This window comes from Triticum dicoccoides, chromosome 1B (assembly GCF_002162155.2).
Source record: "Triticum dicoccoides isolate Atlit2015 ecotype Zavitan chromosome 1B, WEW_v2.0, whole genome shotgun sequence".
In the NCBI taxonomy this organism is placed as follows: domain Eukaryota; kingdom Viridiplantae; phylum Streptophyta; class Magnoliopsida; order Poales; family Poaceae; genus Triticum; species Triticum dicoccoides.
Genome location: NC_041381.1, coordinates 622,003,472 through 622,026,426, shown reverse-complemented (window position 1 = coordinate 622,026,426; position 22,955 = coordinate 622,003,472). Strand labels below are relative to the sequence as shown.

Below are 22,955 nucleotides of genomic sequence, written 5' to 3'. Positions count from 1 at the left end.
GTCTCCTGACTTATCCGCTCAATATAAAAATATCCCGAAAATAGAAGTCCTCAGAATGCCATGCCAATTTTTTTATGATTTTTTCGGGAATATTTAAGAATTTACTGTGCAAAAAACACCGCGGGGGGAGCTGCCACCTAGTCACAAGGGTGGTGGGCGCGCCCCCTGCCTCGTGGGCCCACGGTGGCCCTCCTCCACTTATTCATGCACCCATCTTCTTCCTCTGTCTCACACAAACACGAAAAACCAACTCAAGCACGAGTTCCATCCCCCGTTGCTGTGATTTTCGATCTCCTTGCTCAAAGCACCTCTTGCAAAACTGCTTGGGGAGATTGTTCCTTGGTATGTGACTCCTCCATTGGTCCAATTAGTTTTTGTTCTAGTGCTTTATTCATTGCAAATTTGTGCTGCATAGGTGACCATGTTCTTGAGCTTGCATGACAAATTTATATGGTTCCAAGTAGTTCCAATGCTTTATATAGGCTCTAGGCACTTGTGGGAGTTGTTACTATCAATTTTATTGAAGTTGGTTCACTTTTATTTGAAGTTACTAAAAATTTCAGATTGTTTTAGAAATAATGAAGAGAGTTTTGAGGGGCTCATCGAGCTGAAGCTCGAAGGAAAAACAAAAGGAAGAAGAACAGAAGCCCAAATATAATTTGCCTCGCACCGCGGAGGTCCGGCCGTGTGAATGGCCTTCCGATGACTTCTTGAGGAGAGCCGGGATGTATGAAGACTTCTATTTATTAATTGAGAATGCTGGCCTCACCAACTTCCTCCGCGACCAACGTCATCAGTATCTCTTACTCAAAAATACTTTTGCGCAAAATTTCTACTTTTTCCCTAAGAGTTCACCTCCATCGGTAGAATTTCATTTATATGACGTTGTTAAGAGGATGCCATTAGCTGAATTTTGCGAGGTATGCAAAATACCTTTTGAGGGCACCTTGGATGAACCACACCGTAATGAAGTAGAAGCTTTTATTAACACTATCACGGTGGGAGAAACCAGGAAGGTTTCTGATGCAAGAATCACTAGCATACATTTTCCTGTTTTATGATACTTTGCCTTATTTGCTAGTCATTGCCAGATAGGTCGCGGAAACTGTGGAAACCTTAGTATTCCTGATGTTATCATTTTATTCCATGGTTTATATCGAAGTAACTCTGTTAGTATGGGTGGAATTGTTGCTAGGCGGTTAAGTCCGAACCGTACTAAAGGCCCCATCTTTGGAGGTATTTATGCCTCACGCCTAGCTGAACATTTTGAAATACCTATTAGGCATAAGGAGGAAGAGGAAACATCGCTGCCTCGTGTTTATTTAGATTATAGGAGTATGCTAGCGCATGATTTTCTTGTTAAGAGTCGTGAAGGGGAACTCAAATATAAATTGTACTTTGATAAACATCACCCTGAGATTATTACTTTTGCCTGCTCCTTCTTTGTTTAACTTATCTGCAGGTCCTCACATTGTTCCGTGGGCGGCCATTCAAGCCTATCAAAATCCTGCACCCGCCCCGGAACTGGAACCACAAGATGAGCCTCCATGACTATCTGTTTATTCTTGGGATCCAAAGGAGGCTGCCAGCCAATGGCAGCCGGAGCCTTCTGTGTCACAGTATGACTGCAGCTTCACCTACGGGTATCCGCCAGGCCATCCCTAGCAATAGACCAACTTAGGCTAAAACCTAAGCTTGGGGGAGTACGTATTTCCCACCGACATTACATTCATGTTCACACACACTCATTGCTAGAGGTCGGCGCTCATACTCTTTCACTGTAATATCCATGCTAGTTTATTTTCTTTTTCCTGCTTTCTTCTTGTGTGTTTTTTAAACCTTAAGAAAAAACCAAAAAAAAATTAGTAGTAGTTTATTTCTTTGCCGTAGTAATTAAAAAGAAAACCCAAAAATATTTCCCGTTCTTCTTTTGTTTGTTGGGAGCTTTCCCGTGTAAATAGTTTTTATTTCTTTTTCTTTTCTTTGAGGGTCAGTAGGAGAAGACCATGATTAAATTGTTGCAGTGGCTCTTATGTGCATGATTGTTTATTTTAACTTAGAGCCCATTTTACTTGTCTTCTCTCTTGAGTTGAATGCTTGCAGACCCCAGCTTAGTCCAATGCATGTGCACTCTTATTATTATACATTTCGTTCGGTCGTGCAAGTGAAAGGCAATAATGATGATATATGATGGACTTATTGGGATGAGAAAAGCTGGTATGAACTCGACCTCTCTTGTTTTTGTAAATATGATGATTCATCGTTCTTGATTCAGCTATTATGAAGTAAACATATTTGCAATGACATTTAGAGATTATAGTTGCTTGTGCCATGCTTGATTAGCTATGAGTTATAATGGTTTACCTTGCGTGCCAACATGCTATTAGAATGATTATGATGTGGTATGATGGGATGGTATCCTCCTTTAAATGAATTGAGTGACTAGACTTGGCACATGTTCACGCATGTAGTTGAATCAAATCAACATAGCCTTCATGATATTTATGTTCATGGTGGATTATATCCTACTCATGCTTGTATTCGATGTAAATTAATTTTGATGCATGTTTACGACTGTTGTCGCTCTCTCAGTTGGTCGCTTCCCAGTCTTTTGCCAGCCTTCACCTGTACTAAGCGGAAATACTGCTTGTGCATCCAAACTCATTAAACCCCAAAATTATTCCATATGAGTCCACTATACCTTCCTATATGCGGTATTTACCTGCCATTCCAAGTAAATTTGTATGTGCCAAACTCCAAACCTTCAAATGAAATTCTGTTTTGAATACTCGAGCAGCTCATGTTTCAACTAGTGCTGCCCTTATCTTCCATGTTAGGCGGTTATTCTCAAGAGGAGTGGACTCCGCTCCTCATTCACGAGAAAAATGGCTGGTCACCGGGATGCCCAGTCCCATGCTTTATGCAAACTAAATCAAAATAATTGCAAACAAAACTCCCCTTGGGACCCGTTAAATGTTGGAGGCACTCGTTGTTTCGAGCAAGCCATGGATTGATGCTTGTGGAGGAAGGGGAGTATAAACTTTACCATTCTGTTTGGGAACCGCCTATAATTTATTTAGCATGGAAGATATCGTCATCTCATAGTTGTTGCGTTGACAGCAAAAGTATGCTGCTCAAAATGTTATTCAATCTATTTTAAAACCGAGCTCTGGCACCTCTACAAATCCTTGCTTCCCTCTGCGAAGGGCCAATCTATTTACTTTTATGTTGAGTCATCATCCTTCTCATTAAAAAGCACCCGCTCGAGAGCACACTGTCGTTTGCATTCATTATTATTGGTTTATATTGGGTATGACTTGACTGGATCTCTTTTACCATGAATTACAATGTTTAGTCAGTCCTTGATCTTTGAAGGTGCTCTGCATTTATGTTTTGTGGTCTCAGAAAGGGCTAGCGAGATACCATTTTGTTATATCATGTTATAATTATTTTGAGAAAGTGTTGTCATCCAAGTTTGGTTATTATAGCTCGCTAGCTGATTATGCCATTGATATGAGTAATTGTGAGACCTTTGTGTTATTGTGAGAACGGTTAGTTCATAATATTTGCTGAAACTTTAATGCTGGCTTTTCATGTTTACAACAACAAGAGCAAACAGAGTTTGTAAAAGTTTTTCTTTTTCTCTTTCAGTTCATCAACTGAATTGCTTGAGGACAAGCAAGGGTTTAAGCTTGGGGGAGTTGATACGTCTCTGTCGTATCTACTTTTCCAAACACTTTTGCCCTTGTTTTGGACTCTAACTTGTATGAATTGAATGGAACTAACCCGGACTGACGCTGTTTTCAGCAGAATTGCCATGGTGTTGTTTTTGTGCAGAAAATAAATATTCTCGGAATGTCCTGAAACTCCACGGAACACCTTAGAAAAAATAAAGAAAAATCCTCGCAAAAGATGAAGACCAGGGGGCCCACACCCTGTCCATGAGGGTGGGGGCACCCCCCCCCCCCGGGGGGCGCGCCCCCTTACCTCGTGGGCCCCCTGGTGGCCCTCCGACGCAAACTCCAACTCCATATATTGGCCTTCGGGGAGAAAAAATAGAAGAGAAGAAATCATCGCGTTTTATGATACGGAGCCGCCGCCAAGCCCTAATCTCTCTCAGGAGGGCTGATCTGGAGTCCGTTCGGGGCTCCGGAGAGGGGAATTCGTTGTCGTCGTCATCATCAACCATCCTCCATCACCAATTTCATGATGCTCACCGCCGTGCGTGAGTAATTTCATCGTAGGCTTGCTGGACAGTGATGGGTTGGATGAGATTTATCATGTAATCGAGTTAGTTTTGTTAGGGTTTGATCTCTAGTATCCACTATGTTCTGAGATTGATATTGCTATGACTTTGCTATGCTTAATGCTTGTCACTGGGGCCCGAGTGTCATGATTTCAGATCTGAACCTATTATGTTTTCATGAATATATGTGAGTTCTTGATCCTATCTTGCAAGTCTATAGTCACCTACTATGTGTTATGATCCGGCAACCCCGAGGTGACAATAATCGGGACCACTCCCGGTGATGACCATAGTTTGAGGAGTTCATGTATTCACTATGTGCTAATGCTTTGTTCCGGTTCTCTATTAAAAGGAGGCCTTAATATCCCTTAGTTTCCAATAGGACCCCGCTGCCACGGGAGGGTAGGACAAAAGATGTCATGCAAGTTCTTTTCCATAAGCATGTATGACTATATTCGGAATACATGCCTACATTACATTGATGAACTGGAGCTAGTTCTGTGTCACCCTATGTTATGACTGTTACATGATGAACCACATCCGGCATAATTATCCATCATTGATCCGGTGCCTACGAGTTTTCCATATACTGGTTCTCGCTTATTTACTTTCCCGTTGCTACTGTTACAATCACTACAAAATACCAAAAACATTACTTTTGCTGTCTTTACTTTTGTTACCGTTACCACCACTATCATATTACTTTGCTACTAAACACTTTGCTGCAGATACTAAGTTTCAGGTGTGGTTGAATTGACAACTCAGCTGCTAATACTTGAGAATATTCTTTGGCTCCCCTTGTGTCGAATCAACAAATTTGGGTTGAATACGCTACCCTCGAAAACTGTTGCGATCCCCTATACTTGTGGGTTATCGGTTCTCTGTACTTTTGCTACGATTTTCCTACCCTATGAACCAAATGAGGCCTGAATGTATGTTGACTATTGTCTGATCGATCGCTAAGCCTACAATTTTAGGAGCTAGGGCTATTGGTCGATCGACGAGGGATAAGTATAAGCGTACCACGAGCTCATCAGCCCCAACGTTTCTCTTCGCTGAGTGTTTTGCAAGTACTATAGCTCGCATAATAGCTATCCTACTAACACCAAGAATCATCAAACAATCCCTGCTGATATGATAAACAGTTCAAACTTACATCTAAGCATGCCATATATTACATCAAAAGCTGGCGAGGATACATCTGTTTCCATAACTCGGAGAGGGTTCGCATGATTCATCGCATGATTCACTATCAAACAAAAGTAGCAAGATCCGCCCACACAAGACAGTGCACTAGCCCTAAGATGGTTTGATAACACGCGTCGTTCTGGTAATTAAACACAGGGCAATGCAAACTACCCGGAAGGATTAGCGCGACCAACTATTTCTTGTCATCGATCTCTCGGGCAATGACCACAGCACGGACAGCGGCATGGGAATCGATTTCTGGGGCGATGTCCACAGGACTGACCGCGACATCCGAATCGATCTCTGGGGCGATGTCCACAGGATGGACAGCGGCATCGGAATCGATCTCCGGGGCGATGCCAATAGGATGGGCCACGACATCGGAATCATCAAGGACAACCACCGGCACCTGCACAACCCTAACATATTAGCAAGCACATTGCAAATAATCAAAAACCACAACTATGGTAATAAGCCATTATTTTTTACCTTGTGCAGCTCACTGGGGGATCTCATCCCTCCGGGGGCCATCTCCTCGTCCTCGATGGGGGCCATCACCTTGGCAGGGGAATACTGCTTCTCAACGGCGACTATCTCCTCAAACTCGGTCTTGAGCCTCACATAGGTGGCAATCAGAGTTCCTGGGGTAGGCACGGTGGGGCCCTTACTGTTCTTCCAACTTTCTTTGAGGAGTTCGTCCGCCAACATCCTCAACTCTTTGGCCAGTGCTTGTTTCTTGGAGTTCTTCGTCTCCATGGGTTGGCCCGCCAACATGGTCAACTCGTTGGTCGGTGCTCGCTTCCTGGAGATCGCTGTCTCTAGTGGGTTGTCCGCCGGCAACTCTTTGCCTAGTGCTCCAGGATCCATCAATGAACTGACAAACAAAAAGCAATTGAAAGGAAACCACAATCGCAATGAAAACGGGAAAAGAATAGGATGTGAGAATCGGTCGGTGCTTCGCAAAAAGAAGATTATTGGAATGAAAATATAGCAGCATAACTGATTCGCCCACCTTTCCTTCGTTGGTAGAGAAGAAAAATGGCAGAAGTGAGTAGCCTGGAGTGAGGTTTTCTTCAAGAAAGGGAAGAAAGGGCTTGAACGAGCGTTCCAATGAAATGATGGTTGCTTCGTCCAGTCCAACTTGGAGGCCACATTACCACTGTTGGTAAAGGTGTGGGTTTTGTGATATGAAGGGTCATGACGGCCACACTGGGGTGACAGGTGAGTCTCGACTGTAGCACCTCGCTGTGATTTGGTGGATGGCACGCGGGGCCGGATGCTTTGAAATGTCCCTCATGTAGATAGAGCGGCTAGTCATATAGGAGTGCTCAATATTGTGCACCGCGACCAAGGCAGAGAGGAAAACAAGACTGCATGAGTTTAATTAGGGTAGTTTTGTAAAGTACGAGATACATTCCTCCAATAGCAAAATGCCTTGGTTCATGAGATTTGAGATTTGAGCCCTATAAACCGGAAGGGAGGGGGTACTGCACACGGTGTAGTCTAGTCACTTGTTTTTTTAGCCGAAGTCTAGTCACTTGTTGAAATCTCAAGAAAGGCAAATACTCCTTTTCGGTTTACAGGTCTATACTACTCCCTCCGTCTAGGTGTGTAAGGCTAGTCATAGTGGGAGTAACTTATAGCAAGTAACATAGCGCACTCCAAGATTTTTTTGCTTATGTGGCATGTAGTTAATGAGAAGTGGTAACATAATATGTTACTGTAACATAGCGCTTTCCAAGACAAGATGGGTCTACAAGCTAATTAATGTAGTCCTCTATGACACTACTACTATGTTATTTTGCACTATGAAGGTAGTAACTTAGGCTAGTGTCATATGCATGACACTAGTATAAGTTACTCCCCACTATGACCAGCCTAAGTCATCTTACGAAAACCAAATAGTCCCAAAACACTTAGGCGCGGTGCATTAACTTCTACCTTGTTTCTTGACATATGTATCAACAAATAAGAGATGAGAGGTGTGCATGCTTTTAATGACTTGCAATGGCTAGTTCATTGCATGGAATGCTAGTAATTAGCAAATAAACATTGGTGACCCCAGGAGGAAACGGTGCTAAGCGCGTGGACCTATGCAGAATGAGTATCAACCAATGGATAATTGAGTTTAATTGTTAAACAATAGCAATTTTGTCTCATGCAAGAGCCTGGCTAGTACTCCAAGGAACCGCACCACGCAAGCGTTTGCAACTGCCATGTTCGGTTTGCGCTTGGCTCTTCGCCTCTTCGAGAAGACGAACAATGATGTTACTCCTACTTCTACAGTGTCAAATCCACTGCTGCATGTCCGTCCACCTCGTGCGGGAGGGATAGCGTGTAGCGAAAGCTTCTACTTACTGCTCCTGCCTTTGCGCCATGACAGGTGGGCCCAACAGGTGGTTGGCCCACCTGTCATGCAGCCAAAGGCAGGTGCAGTTAAGGCACCGGAGCTCAGTCCGCGAGGGAGAGGGCGTCGTAGTAATCAAATTTCTCGGTCTTGTACGAGTTGACACGACACATCAAAGCACTGCACTCGATAAAAGTCTTTTTACACATTTCAAATGGGATACTTAGTACGTAGGAGTAGACATATTCTGCTTCGTATGTACTCCCTCATTCCAAAATATAAGTCTTTTTAGAGATTTCACTATGAACTACATACGAAACAAAATGAGTGAATCTACACTCTAAAATATGTCTATATACATCCGTATGTAGTTTGTAGTGGAATCCCTAAAAAAACTTACATTTATGAACGGAGGGAGTAGTCAGTTGTTGCAATCTCTAAAAAGAATATATTTGGAAACGGAGGGAGTACAACGCATGCATGCATGCCGTGACTTTCCTTTTGATACTTGCATGTGTTGATTTGATGCACCTTGCCAAATTTTGACTATAAATTTAACTAACCAAATTTTCATGCATGTCACAAAAAATCACGGGGCTGTTTGGATCATGACTATGTTTGTCTTATGTTGCCACATTATTTTTCCCACACTTGCCACACTTGCCTAACCTGAGTTGCTCAAATTGTTAGACACACTTTGGCTTGCCTAAGGGAATCTTGCCACAATTTTTGTGTCTATGACATGTGGGGTTCACTGCTAATAAAAAAATTCTTGTCTTAGGTGTGGCTAATAAAAAAGACTTATATTTAGGAACGGAGGGAGTAGAAAATATAAATAATAATGCATGTTGGGGCAACCCACGTTTCCGCTAATTTTAGCCGTGGGCTTGTTCACAATTTTTATGAGGGGGTGGTTGTTCATTTAATGGAGGGACTTGTAGTACCAGACTTGAACGATACAAAGTGCGACTTGGCACACCGTAACACTAGTTGGAACAAGCGGGTAGCTATCTCAAAAAACAATCAACAACTAAAAAAACTGTGACCTGGCATGTAGTAGTACACAATTTTAAACGATTGTTTTGATGGAGTGAAAAAGGAAAACTACCCCACTACTTATATATAGGCCGGAGCTTCCGCGCTTGCTTGCTAGGGCTGCTCTATTCACACACTCTCATCCTCTCCAGATCTAAACAAGATAGGGGTAGTAACACTGTCTTTCTCCCTTCAAAAAACACTGGCTTTCTATCCTCACCGCTGGTTACAGATCCGGACGTATCCCCCTCCGCCGGTGAAGGGGAGGAGGGGCAGCGTTTAGGCCGTCATCGACAGCGAGGGAGGAGACCCACTGCTGGCCGCACCGTTATCTCTGGCCGAGCGTCGGCGCGGGAGGTCCTCCGATCCCTTCGTCGTTGCCTGTGGGCGGATCCGGCCTCCCGCCGCCCACCTATCCACATCCCGACGACCTTCAGGTATATCTTCGTTCAAAACCGCCTTAGCTCTACTTCCCCAGCTCGCTACGTCGCTGCATGTGCATCATTTTCTACCTCTCAGCCCCTCTCAATCGGATGGTCCAACGTCACCTTTTTTTCTATTATTAGAGGTAAAGCTACTTCATGGAGTCGAATCTTGTACTCCCTCCGTCCGAAAATACTTGTCATTGAAATAAAGTGGGGGTGGGGTAATTTAGTATGTACATCGGACTTGGTACAAACAGGAAGCAAAGGGGATGAAAGTAGTACAGACTGGTCATACAACCGGTCTCTTGGTTGAAAAGGGAAATATAGGGGTAATGCTGTACACAGTGGTATGACCAGCACTAGATTTGCTATCCACACATAGGAGTAGGTGGCTAGAGTGAACAAAAATGGGACCAACCCAAATATGTTTCTTGGATGTTTGTTTCTCGGGGCAACAAACTATGAATCACCACTTTATGCCCCTGTTTACGTACATGGTGTTGTACTGCTGGTGCACCCACTGTCCCATGCCCTTATACCAAATATTTAGGCTCCGGTCGGAATAAAGGGGCAGAAAACATAGGTCTTGATGAAAATAGAGGAATAGGAAAGGAATGTACGTATAAAACTATGGAATAGCGAACCGGAGGAAACTCTCAAGAGAATGTGTTCGGGTGGACTACGAAATATACAAATTTGTTTTTTTAGAGTAGCATGCTTGGCAGTATGAGATGCTATTTGTTTATTCAGCTGCACAGTGACTACTCTTGTCCTCACCTCACGTACCACACATAGGTTGATTTTTTATTCCGGCAAACACAGCACAACAACCTGTCTAACGCATGGCAGCGAGCACCTGCCTCGGGCTTCCGCCCAAAAAATGAGCAGCACGTGGATGTTTCTAATCCGATGGAATCAGTACTACCAGACCAGCTTTCCTATGAAACATTATTCACCTTTCCCGTGTTTCGAACGGTTGGAAGGGAAAGAATACCGTAGGAATTGTGTTCCTACGAAAATCCTGCACCAAACCTGTGAAACCGAACACAGCCTTAGCTGTTCTTAATATAATGTCCCTGGTAAAAATGAAGCCATGCCACTGTTTTTGCATGTAATTGTTTGAGACTCTGACAAGTTTAGCCAAATGTTTTTGCATGTAATTGTTTGAGACTCTGACTGTTTCCTCTATGCCTTTTTGTGCAAACAGGGATATCCAATTCATCTGGTTGCTATTGTGACCTTTTGGTGCACTGCACAAAACTCTTCTTAAATGAAGTGACTTTTGTGATGTTTAACTGGAATGTTAGATGGAACAGTTGGTTCATTTTGGTGGAACTGCACAAAGGGAGATCTGTGTTCCAATCCTCATCATCCATATTGGCGCCATAACCTTCCTTTAGGTAAGAATGATACTTAATGCATGTGTTCATCTCTATTTTCCGACTGCCATGAGAAAATAATGTTGTTTTTTACTAGTACACTTGTACTCCCTCACTGACAAAACCAATTCTGAATTAGAAGGCCAATCATGTACTTGGTTTCACCAACTGGTGAGGAGAAAGAGAAACAGAGCATAAAGAGGAAGAAGAAGAAGAATAAACAGTGCCAAGGCGATCTTGCTGAAGCCAGAGGCCTCAGTCGAGGCTATTCACCGGCTCTGGCAATGACTACCTTACATGTGAGACGATCCTCCAGGGAGCCCTTCCACTTATGTTGTCTCACTTAATTAATTAGGAGTACTTAAGTACCACTAATTTACTACTGCCTAATTTTCCTGTTGGAGTTAAACAAATCTTTAGTAGGACCCTATGCTGAATCATGTACGTGTTAATGTTTGTCTATGGAGGTGAATCATGTGGTGGAGCAGGGAGGGAATATTATTAGTGTCATGACATAATAGTGCTATTGTTTTGCATGTCAATTTATTGCCATTGGTTCAATGAGGCAATGTTTTGCGTATTGTCCGTCATGAATTTGATGCTACTATTTGAGTAATATGCTAATGTCTTCCTATCCTTTCTCACTAAGCTAATGAAGGTTTCACCTTGTTCCTACTTGTGCAAACAGGGATCATGTTGTGCCAATCATACATTTTAGTGGAACTACGCAAGACAATACAATGAACTGTATCCCAGCCAGTGCTTTAACTCTGCTGGAAGTTCTTGATAATCTTTCGATATAATCTCAGCACTGGTAAACAAGAGTGATTTCAACCATACATTTCAAGTGCACAAAAATATATACTATTGTGTGATTCCAGTGAGTGCTTTATCATCTCTTATGGGACTACATGAATAAGATTTTTTCTCAGGTTGGTATGGGCATAAGGCCTTCATCCATATTAGTTTGCTGTCATCTCTATTTGTATCATGCTACTGTCATGAGAAACTCCTTTATCTTTGCACTTTTAAGTTTTGCAACCTATGATAAATGGCAATGCTTTGAGTGTTGAGTTGAGCTAATTGGCGCTGATTAAATAAACTAATACCTCTCTTTAAGCAATACTACTATGTTGCTAACTTTACCCATTAAAATAATGAGGGTGCTTCTATTTGTTAGTGTATGTTTCATCAACTAGTCCCACTATTACAGTAATCTCACTCTCTCAATATATGTGCCAACAGGGATGCTCGATTTTGGTGGAACTGCACAAAAACTTTGTGTGCTTCATTGCCTCGATAGCTTCCGTCCTTTCCTGTCAGTCGCTAATCTCCGCTTCCTTTCTTCCTTTGTTGTCAGTCGCTTGGCTTATCTCGGCTTCCAGTCAAAGGAAATAGTAATTGATATGCTACCTCACACAGGTTGGTACTGGTCTTTATCCTGATTATTGTGCCTGTCATATGTATTGGAAATTTGGTATTGTGCTACTGTTTGCCGATTTCATAAAGGAGTAATTTGGAGCCTGAACTCGCAGGCACATCATTACATCAGGTGATTTCAGTAGAACTGCACAAAATGATCAGATGGACAGGTACTTATGCTGCTGCTATGTACTCCAAAGTTCACTCGGACAAGCATTGATGTTGACAAGAAGTGCCTATATTCATTCGAGTATCAACCGGCGTCAACCAATTGTCAAACTCCAAGTATTTGGAGAGTGAACGCCAAAAATATTGCTTGGTGCATAGCCCAGAAAAACGCAGTCCAGTCTTTGGTCCTAACTTGTGCCTTTTGGTTGTCGGCACATATGGTAGCGAACTATATGGCATGGAGTCTAAAGATTCCAGACAAGTTGGTTGACGCGTATATTCATCTGGCACTTAATCAGTCTGCACGCTAAGGATGCTCCATTTCAGTTGAACTGCACAAAAAATTTGGATGGTTCATTTTCTCAACCGCCTCCTTTCTCGTCTGCAATGTCGAATTTTGGCGAGATACAGGACCAAGATGAGCCAGTAAACTAGTTGGATGAAAGTAGTGGCCAAGTTGCTCAAACCTCCCTCGGCACAAGGCCACTATTTGAGGATAAACCTACAAGCAAAGTTTAGATTGTCTGTGCTGCCTCTTATGTACTCGAAAGTTTACTCGTACAAGAACTAATTTTAGCAAGAAGTACCTCTGATTGAACACCATTTACCATTCTGTACCCTAGGTAATTAAAGTTCGTCCATGGATCATATTGGATGTGATCTCAATCATTTGGATGCATAAACATACTGAACATGTGTATATCTAAATCTTTTTGTGAATTATGTATGAATATTGTCGTGTGATCTATCAATCATTTGGATGCATAGATATGCTGAGCTTGTGTATATATGAATCTTTTGAGTTGTTGATAGTGAATGTTGGCTATAAATATGAAAGTGTCCTGTGAACCTGAGTTTGATATGAATTGCAACAGAACAAGTTATAACCCTTCTCCTCCTCTCAATCTGCGACTCCACTGCCGCGTTTTTCCATCTCCGAGTCGTTCCCGTCTGGGGCCTCACTGTCGTCCACTGCCTCGCTGTGTTCGGTGCGGCGTGGTCAACAAACGAGAGTCATCGGAAGAGGACTATATGTGGAGAGCCTGACGGCTGGGACCCACGAGGTCCATGGTCGCACGCAAGGAAAGTTCCTCCTTATTAAGCTGGAAAAAAATGTTTCCTCCACCTGACAGTTGGGACCCACCGGCTGTATCTTCGCACGGAAGGAAGTGCCTCCTTGTTTTGCGAAAAAAATTATTCATCCCGTTGACAGCTGGGACCTGTCAGATTTGGTGACTGACTTGTGGGCCTGCTAAGCGGACGTGTACGCACGGCTTTCTCAACTTAATCAACAAATGATTCTAACAGCTGGACGGTTGGGTGTTAATCCAACAGCCGTGCTCCTTCTTCAACCTCTGTTCTTGCTCCTGTCTCCCGTGGGCGGCACCACGGCTGTGTTGCCGCGCACCCGAACCAGTGAAGTTTCCCACTCCTCTTCATCTCCGACTCCACTGCCCCGTCTTCCCCATCTCCGGGCCGTTCCAGTCTGGGTGCGCTCGACACGCTGTGGTCAACGTGGTCAACAACCGAGAGTCATCGGAATATGACTGTACGTGAGAGGCTGGCAGTGGGGACGCACCACGCCCATGGACGCATGCATGCAACGGAAAGCGGCGAGGTCAACTGGTCAAGGAACGACTTCCATCGGAAGTATATTGTACGTGGAGAGTCTCAGCTGGGTCCACGGCCGCAGCAAGTAAGTGCTTCCTTATTACGGGGAAAATAATCATTCCTCCAACTGACAGCAGGGACCCACTGGACGGGCCACCGTATTTTGTGAAAAAAAACGTTTGCCCCCTGACTGCTGGGACCCACCTGACGGGCCACCGTATTTCACGAAAATAACGCCCCCCCTCCCCCCGCCCCGCTGTCAGCTCGGACCCACTGGAAGTGCCTCCTTATTACGCACAAAAAAATAAATACTCCCCCTGCTAGCTGGGACCCACCTTGGTGGGAGGCTGACCTATGGGCCTACTAAGTTGACGGGGACGAAGGGCTTTGTCAACTTAGTCAATATGAACGATTCTAGCTCCAGTGACCATATGATGTCCATCCAACGGCCATAGTGCTTCTTCAACCTCTGGTCTTCTTGCTCCAGCCGCCCAAACCAGCGCCGGTCGTGCCTCATGCTCCTGCCTCCCGTGGCCAGCTGTGCTGCCGCGGAGGACTCACCGCCCCCTACTATTCCCACCGCTGGCCAGGCCCTGCGGCGACGGCAGCCTCACACCGAAGCCGAACCAGTGAACCCTCGTACTCCTCTCCGCGCGGGCTTCCACTATCGCGTCTTCCCCGGCTCCGTGTCGTCCCCTTCCTAGGCCTCGCCGTCGTCCACCGCCGTGGTGCTCTCCGCGCGGCGTGGTCAACGTGATCAAGGAACGACTTCCATCGGAAGAGTACTGTACGTGGAGAGGCTGACAGCTGGGTCCACGGCCACAGCCCAGTTTTTTTGTGATTTGCCAAGTAAGTCGCTTTGTCAGGCCTGTTGGGCTGCAAATCTTTCAAGACGAGGAGAGCTTTCATTCGGCTGGCCGAGAAAATGGCCCATCAGTAATGAGAAATGGGTTGTACATTTTTAAAACACATCAAACCAGCAATTAGTTTCAAATATCTTTTTTTTCATTTTGAGATTTTAAATTACATTAATTTTTATGCGTGGAGAATTTGTTGGATTTTATATTGATATACATTTATTTTTAAAATCAGTTTGAATGTGAGTCGAAATTTCGGGATTAAAAACAGTTCGGACCGCACCGAAATATATTAAATTTCGTATAATTTTTTAACCGTGGCCACAGTATGGGCTGTAATGCTAACAAAAAGAATATGGGCTCCAAAAAACCCTTAAGAATTAGCAAATGGGCTGTAAATTATTAGAAATAATGGCAGGTGGGTTGTATGCTGTTTTCCACAGATTTGAGGCTTTCCTAAAAAAAAGGTTGACGCACAAGCAGTGACTGTTGAATTGCCATCCAACGGCCGTCGTGCTTCTTCAATCTCTGCTCTTCCTGCTCCATCCGCTCAAACAAGCGCCGGCTGGACTGCCTGCTCCCTCCTCCCCGCGGCTGGCTCTGCTGTCGCGCAGGCCTCACCGCCCCACCGTACTCCCATCGCTGGCCTAGCCATCCCTCTACTCACCCACACCTGCTGTTATTCTCCGGCGACGGCAGACGAACCAGTAAACCCTCGTACAGTCGTACTCCCTTCCGCGTGGGAAACAACTGCCGAGTCTTCCCTGCCTCCGTGTCGTTCCTTTCCTAGGCCTCGCCGCCGTCCACCGCCCTGGTGCTCTCGGCGCGGCCTGATCAACGTGGTCAACGACCAACATGCATCTGAAGTGAACTGTACGTGGAGAGGCCGACAGCTGGGTCCACAGCCGCACGCAAGGAAATGCCTCCTTATTACACGCAAAATAATGATTCCTCCACCTGACATCAGGGACCCACCGAAAGGGCCTCTGTATTTCGCAAAAAAAACATTACTGCCGCTGACAGCTCGGACCCACCAGCTATATCTTCGCACGCAAGGAAGTGCCTCCTTATTACGCACAAAAAAATGAATACTCCGCCTGTTAGCTGGGACCCAGTATAGTGGCAGCCTGACTTGTGGGCCTACTAAGTTGATAGGACGGAGGGCTTTGTCAACTTAGTCAATAATATGCACGATTCTAGCTCCAGTGACCGTACGATGTCCATCCAATGACCGTAGTGCTTCTTTAACCTCTGGTCTTGTTGCTCCAGCCGCCCAAACCAGCGCTGGTCGTGCCTCGTGCTCCTGCCTCCCGTGGCCGGCTGCGATGCGGCGGAGGCCTCATCGCCCCCTACTACTCCCACCGCTGGCCAGGCCATCCCTCTACTCACCCACACCCCCTGTTATTCTGTGGCGACGGCAGCCTCACCCTCGTACTCCTCTTCGCGTGGGCATCCACTGTTGCGTGTTCCCCGGCTCCGCATCATCCCCTTCCTAGGCCTCGCCGTCGTCCACCGCCGTGGTGCTCTCTGCGCGGCGTGGTCAATGTGGTCAACGACTGACTTCCATCGGAAGAGTACTGTGCATGGAGAGGCTGACAGCTGGGTCTACGGCGGCCGCAAGGAAGTGCCTCCTTATTACGTGCAAAATAATTATTTCTCCACCTGACAGCAGGGACCCATCGGACGGGCCACCAGTATTTCGCAAAAAAAAACGTTTCCCCCCTGACTGCTGGGACCCACCAGCTACATTTTCACACGCAATGAAGTGCGTCCGGGCAAAAAAAACCAAAACGATTCGCCCCCCTGACTGCTGGGACCCACCAGCTACATCTTCGTAGGAAAGGAAGTGCCTGACAGTCAGGACCCACCTGGTCGAAGCGTACGTAGTGTTGTCATTCTCGTAGCGAAAGTGTACGTACATACTGGTCGATGTAGAGGCACGCACGTGTTGTAGTAGAGGCGCGCACGTGTCGATGTAGAGGCGCACACGTAGCATGTACACGTATGTACAGCGGCGAGGGTGCAAGAAAGAAAATACGGCCACGTACGTGCATACGGGCAGGGTCTAGAACGCCTACTCGCGCATAAGTACATGGCTGGGTCGGAACGGAGAAACAGCGTCATCGTTGTGTTCATGGGGAGCCAACGGAATGCTCGTGTTCATGGGAAGGCAACGGAATGCGTCATGTTCATCAGAAGGCAACGGAACGCGTGGGAGCCAACCGGCTTGGACGGAATAGGCGATGGAAACGAGGCATGGCGTACCGCACAACGGAGGAAACGGACCTCCTACATTTGGAACGAGGTCCTGTTGATCGGGAGGGGTGTGGCGTACCGCAAAACGGAGGAAACGGACCTCCTACGGTCGAAACAGGGGTCCTGTTGATCGAGATGGGTGTGGCGTACCGCAAAACGGAGGAAACGGACCTCCTACGGTCGAAACGGGGGTCATGTTGATCGGGAGGGGTGTGGCGTACCGCAAAACGAAGGAAACGGACCTCCTACAGTCAAAACGGGGGTCCTGTTCATCAGGAGGGGTGTGGCGTACCACAAAATGGGACTCCACAGGATACTGTTCATCTCCACCGTCGACCTCCTCCAGCCTCCACGGGCTACCGTCGACCTCCTCCAGCCTCCACGGGCTCCTGTTCATCCAGCCTCCACCGCGCGCTACTCCACCGGCTACTGTTCAACCACCCCTCCACCGTCTACTGTTCATCCAGCCCTCCACCATCTACTGTTCATCCAGCCCTCCACACCACGGGGTCATGTTCAACCACCCCTCCACGGCCACCCCTCCACCGTCTACTGTTCATCCAGCCCTCCACACCACGGGGTCCTGTTCATCCAGAGGCAATGCCATCGCTCACTGTTCATCCAAACCCCCCGCAACGCTCACTGTTCATCCAATTGATCGGCTTCAGTTAACAACAGTAGCGAAGGAATCGCTCCATCGGGTTCAGTTAACAGCCATCGATCGATCGCTCGGGTTCAGTAACGCTTAGCCTGCAGTGCAATCGCTCGGGTTCAGTTAGAGCCCAACGCCTCGCTCGGGTTCAGTTAGAGCCAACGCCTCGCACACACGCGCGTACGTGTATGAGAGAAACGCGCATCGCTCGGCCCCCGACCTCCCACCGTAACCGGCAACTCCCCGAAATTTTACTCCCCCTCGCTTCTACCACGGTGTTTTCCGTCATGGACGGCCCAAAGAATGTCATGCAGCTGCGTCTCCGGCCCGCCCAGGATGAAAAGCCCAGTTTCTGTCATGATTTTTTGTCATAGAAGTAGGAGCCCACCACATTTATGATGATACCAGGTTTTGTCACAATTATTGTCATAGAAGTGTCATATGTATGACAGAAAAAAATTTCGTTCGGCCCAAAATGTCACGGATGTGTCTTTTTTTTGTAGTGCATGGTGGCGAAGTACGTGGCCACCGATTGCGTCCCCTTCTGTGCGTTCGTGAGGGTGGCGCGGATGTTGTTGACGCGGGACAGAGAGGTTGACGAGAACATCTTCGCCAACGCCGCCCACAGCTCGTCTGCGTGGGTGATCGCGGTCACCTGTACGAGCACTTCTTTGGACAGATTATTCAGAAGATAACCCAGTACTTGCTGGTCTTCCCTGATCCAAAGTTGATGTAGAGGATTCGGGATGGTCTCCTCCTTGCCATCCTTGTCCTTGGAGACGATGACCTTGGCTGGCTCCGGCATGCTCCCGTTCACGTACCCGAAGAAACCAGCACCGCGGAGTTGGCGTGATCTGGGTGCGCCATAGGATGTAATTGGTGCGGGTGAGGCGCTCGGTGACTTGGCCAGAGAGGGTAGGGTTGGAGGCGCTGGAGGAAGCCATGGAAGGAGCTTCGGTGGAGGAGAAGAAACCTAGATGTGATGGAAGAGTTAAGCTCTGATTACCATGTGGAAACATCGTACCCGGTCCAGGGCGACGGCTGCATGTTATAAAGGCAGGGGCACGACTCCCTGATAGCGTAGAAGTTGTTGAGATTGAAACTTGAGATACAAGGTATAAGCTACTTGGAGTACAAGGGATAAACTAGAGAGAGAATATTGTTACAGAGAATATTTATCTAGCCTATGCGGTTCAACCTGAATACATAGCTGCACCGGTTGCACCGAACCACCTTGACATATAGCAACATTGTTTAACAGCTACGAGTAGGAGTGCATCATGATGCTTCGTTGCCGGCTCCAAGTAATCTCGCACTGGTTTATGGCACAGATGTACCACAAAATTCAAATGGTACTGCCCGATCCGCCTTTCATATGAAACAGATTATGCTTATGGGTGTTCATCTTCGTGTATGTATACAACTTACGGCTTTTTTGATAATTTATAGCATGCTTTATCTTGAATTTTCTGTATGCTGACTTGATTTTCTGAAGCACATTGTATAGCAATAAAACCTGGCATGCAATTCTTAACATGCCAGAAAACAAACAAATAAACAAATGCTTTTGAAGAAATATATCATGATAGTCATAATATTAAGTCATTTCATGTAATAAAAATTGCATAAGGAGAAAATGCTTCGATGGAATAATCTAAAATTATTCACAATGGATATGCAATACTCCAACTTGTATATCTACTACCAATAATATCCCAACTGAATGAATGGAAGGTAGACCCACCTATGTAGTCCAGATTTTTGATTAAATGCACACACTTAAACAAATCAGAAGATAAGTTTAACACAAATAGTAGGGCTATAATGAAATTTAGACATCCTTGATGCTTGGGAAGACGAACCTAATTTAGAACTTTCAAAATAGGTGTCGACTGCCCTGAAAACCTCCTCTGAATTGGTTCCGTGATGTTCAATCAGCCAACCATGTATAACTTTTGTATTCAATGCAAAGTGATCTGCTGTGTATGTATGATGTAATACATAATAATTAAGATATTGTATCTGCCTTTTGCTAATTAATATAATCTTTGTTGGGTGTGATAACTAGACGATTGCCTTCTTGGCTCTTAAATTGGTTGAAAAACTACTGTTCTGTATGAACTGCTCTTTTTGTTCTATTTATTTCTAATTTCCTTTGTGTGGAAATATATCTCTACCAGTTTATTCTTCTTAAAGGACACACACTCTTGATCATTTATGACAAGAAACTGACAACTTTGGTAACTCTGGTCATTTAAATCCTTAAGAAGAAAAAGTGAGTGTACTGCTTAAGTAAATTGGCTCTCTTGAAAAATACACACAACAAACATAAAATACTAAGTACAAAGTACTTCTAAAATTACTAAAAAATGAAAGAAAATGAAGAACATAACTGAAATGAATCTACATTCTCAAAATTGAGCAAGTAAAAAAATTGTTAAGGAGGTTATCCCCCGGCCTCTGCATCGGAAAGATGCATGCGGCCCTATTATTGAACAAGTTCAGCAAAACACAAGCACGTGCTTATTTTGAGCTGAAGTATATGCAGATGTTACATACACTACAAGTATACATCATTTAATCATGTTTGGTCATGTTAATTTACTCACCTACTGTAAAATATCATATCATGTTTATACTCAATCTATACTGTACTCACTGGATGATTTATACTCGTTATTTAGTTATAAAAAAAATAAACGACTCCATTATGATTTATACTCCGTGGATTTTTTCCATCAAGAGTGTAACCACTACATTGCTACATAGTGGTTATTAACCAATCAAAATTATCTATTGTAGCGAATATCTACTCCTAATGGAGGACTAGGCACATACTGGGAGATTTATTCTTGCTCACCAAAAAGGTTGGCAGTATTCTCGGTCCAGCCGCTTGGTGTTGAGGGATGAACGGCTGGTGATGACCATGGCGAAATTGGCTTCTGCAATCAGCGTGTCTAGGCCCCACATCACATGATCCATAGCCGTGGTGGATGGTAGTCGGTGCTACATAGCCATGCGTGCAGATCAAATCCATTCGTGGGTAGCTCGTCAACAATGGAGAAGAGAAGTCAACATCAGCACACACAAAAATAGAATATGAAAATTGAAACAGCCATGTGGGTTCTGCTGCTTACTCAAGGAGACGTTCATGTGGAGTTCACCCTCGTACACGGTGAGGTGACGCGGCTAAGAAGAAGAAACGGGTCTAGATCTGTGAGGTGACACCAACATACAATTTGAATCAGCAATGAAGAAGGTCAATGTTTTACAGTCATGTAGTCTAAATTTTGATCAAATAGGATGCATTTCACTGCCGAAACAAATCCATCAGGGTTGAGCCATTTCTTAAGAGACTGTCATAGATTGCAACCTAAGCTATTGTGAATGCCTTCAAACCATTGCTTCCCCACTCATATGCCTCACATGGTATAAAAGAGAGAGTCAAACGCACTAAGTTACTAACTACCAACAAGATTTTAGGAAGATAACCAATGATGTGCCAAAAAACACTTACAAGGGTCCAATAAAGTTCATATGTTCCTCCTATCTACCTAGAAATTACCCGCGCGGTGTACCTCTATTGCTATATTTTCCTTTTGTGCATTCATATTCCCTGAGTACCCACTGCTATGTTGTAGTTCCTTTTTCAACCAAGTTATTGCTGTATTCATTTTGACAGAACCGATACCAAGTGTAAACACTTTGCGATTAAACCAAAGACACCAAAGCACTAAGAGCGCACTGAATTGTTGGACTGAAAAATATACAGGTAATTCATCTGGCAAGCATCAGAAACTAACCTGCTATGACAGTCACATGAATAGATACAAAAATTGCCAAGCAATCTGCAAAGTATATACAAAGTGATCTGTATGAATACCACAAAAAAAGGTTGTGCCTGCGTGAGGACTGCATTCGCAGTGCAGGCAAAGAATCGATTATGGAATCTGTGCAGTTCTTGCGAGGTATTCTGAAGAACTTAAATCTGCGGCAATGAGTGGCGGTCAATCGATCATGAAGCAGGAAAAGGTGTGGGTGCCATTGTGGTACAGCAGCCCCGCTGCCCCACCACGCAGCACTTGCATTGGACAGGGCCGACCTTGGGATCAATCAAACTAAATTCTGTAGCCTCGTACTTGGAGGAAACGGGTGAATATTCTGCAGGTGTTGTCGCAAGGGATAGCAGAGGGCATGTTGTTATTTCTATCTGTCAGAATACGTCACCCCGAAGCAAAAGCAGCCCTTATGGGGTTGCATGCACTCTCGAGGATCTACAGGGCCCTGTGATTTTGGAACTTGACTGCCAAATTCGGATTAAGGAACTGATGACAGGGAAGCAGTCCCTCTCCCCTTGCTATGGACTGCTAAGAGACATCAACTGAGCACTGACAAACTTCTCGGATCATAGTATCAGCAGCGTGGGGAGATTGTGCAATGCCCTTGCTGATGGGCTTGCAGTGTTGGACAGGAATTCGAAAGATCATGAGAGGATTGCGGACATACCGGACTGCCTCCGCCCGCTTATGATCTCTGAATTTGTGGTTTCAGCAGAGTAGCAGCTTTACTACTCTAAATCTCAAAAAGAAAAGGTTGTGCCTCTCCCTGGGATAATCATGGCAATTTCAAGGGGTAAAATTCAAGGGGAATTACCGGTAGGGGATGGAGCCAACGGCGGCCGCGTTTGAGCCCACGACCATCGAACGCGGGGACGGCGCCCCCGCCAGCCTCAAAGTTGTTGTCGCCGTCTGCTTCCTCGTCCTCGAAGAGGCTCCATGGAGCCGGACCCCCGCCACCCCTGCGTCAAGCCACCGGCAACCAAAGCCAAAAGGACCTCGCGCCCCAGCCCCATGAGATGAGCTCCTCCCGTCGTCTTGCGCGCGTCCCGCGAGTCAGCGGCCACCTCGCCGGAGATGAGCACCGCCGTGAATCCGACCGGAAGGGGACCGGATTGAGAACCCGCGCCCGGATCAACGCGTCCATGCGTCTGTCGCCGTCGGTCGCGCCGCACCCAGCTCATCGGAGCTCCAAGCCCCGCGCTGCACCTCTCCTGCATCCCCAGCCTGCACCTATCCCCGTGCTCGAGGCCGCAGCCATTGGGGCCGCTCCTCTTACTTGAGCGTCCGTCGCCGTGGACCTATCGTCCTCCTCCAGCCGAGGCCGCCACGGGACCAGCGGCGATCTTCGTCGCGCGGCAACCGCTGATGCATGCGACGGATGCGGTGGTCGGTGGGCAGAGTCACGCAGTTGCAAGGAGCTTGCCGACGCACGCGGCGGATGCAGCGGGAGAGGGGCTAGAGAGGAGACAGTACTGGGGGATAAGGCCAACTCCACCGCGCGATCCCAAACGAACGTCCGTTTTATCTGGA

General features: G+C 45.8%; 1 long non-coding RNA gene across 2 annotated transcripts in view; it reads right to left on the bottom strand.

The window, feature by feature from the left end:
• Positions 1-20,790, bottom strand: part of LOC119310422 — a 46,975-nt gene extending 26,185 nt beyond the window's left edge. For both annotated transcript variants that reach the window (XR_005150703.1, XR_005150704.1), the window contains exon 1: positions 20,447-20,790. This is a non-coding gene — a long non-coding RNA (uncharacterized LOC119310422). The remainder of the gene's footprint in view (positions 1-20,446) is intronic.
• Positions 20,791-22,955: the final 2,165 nt, after the last annotated feature.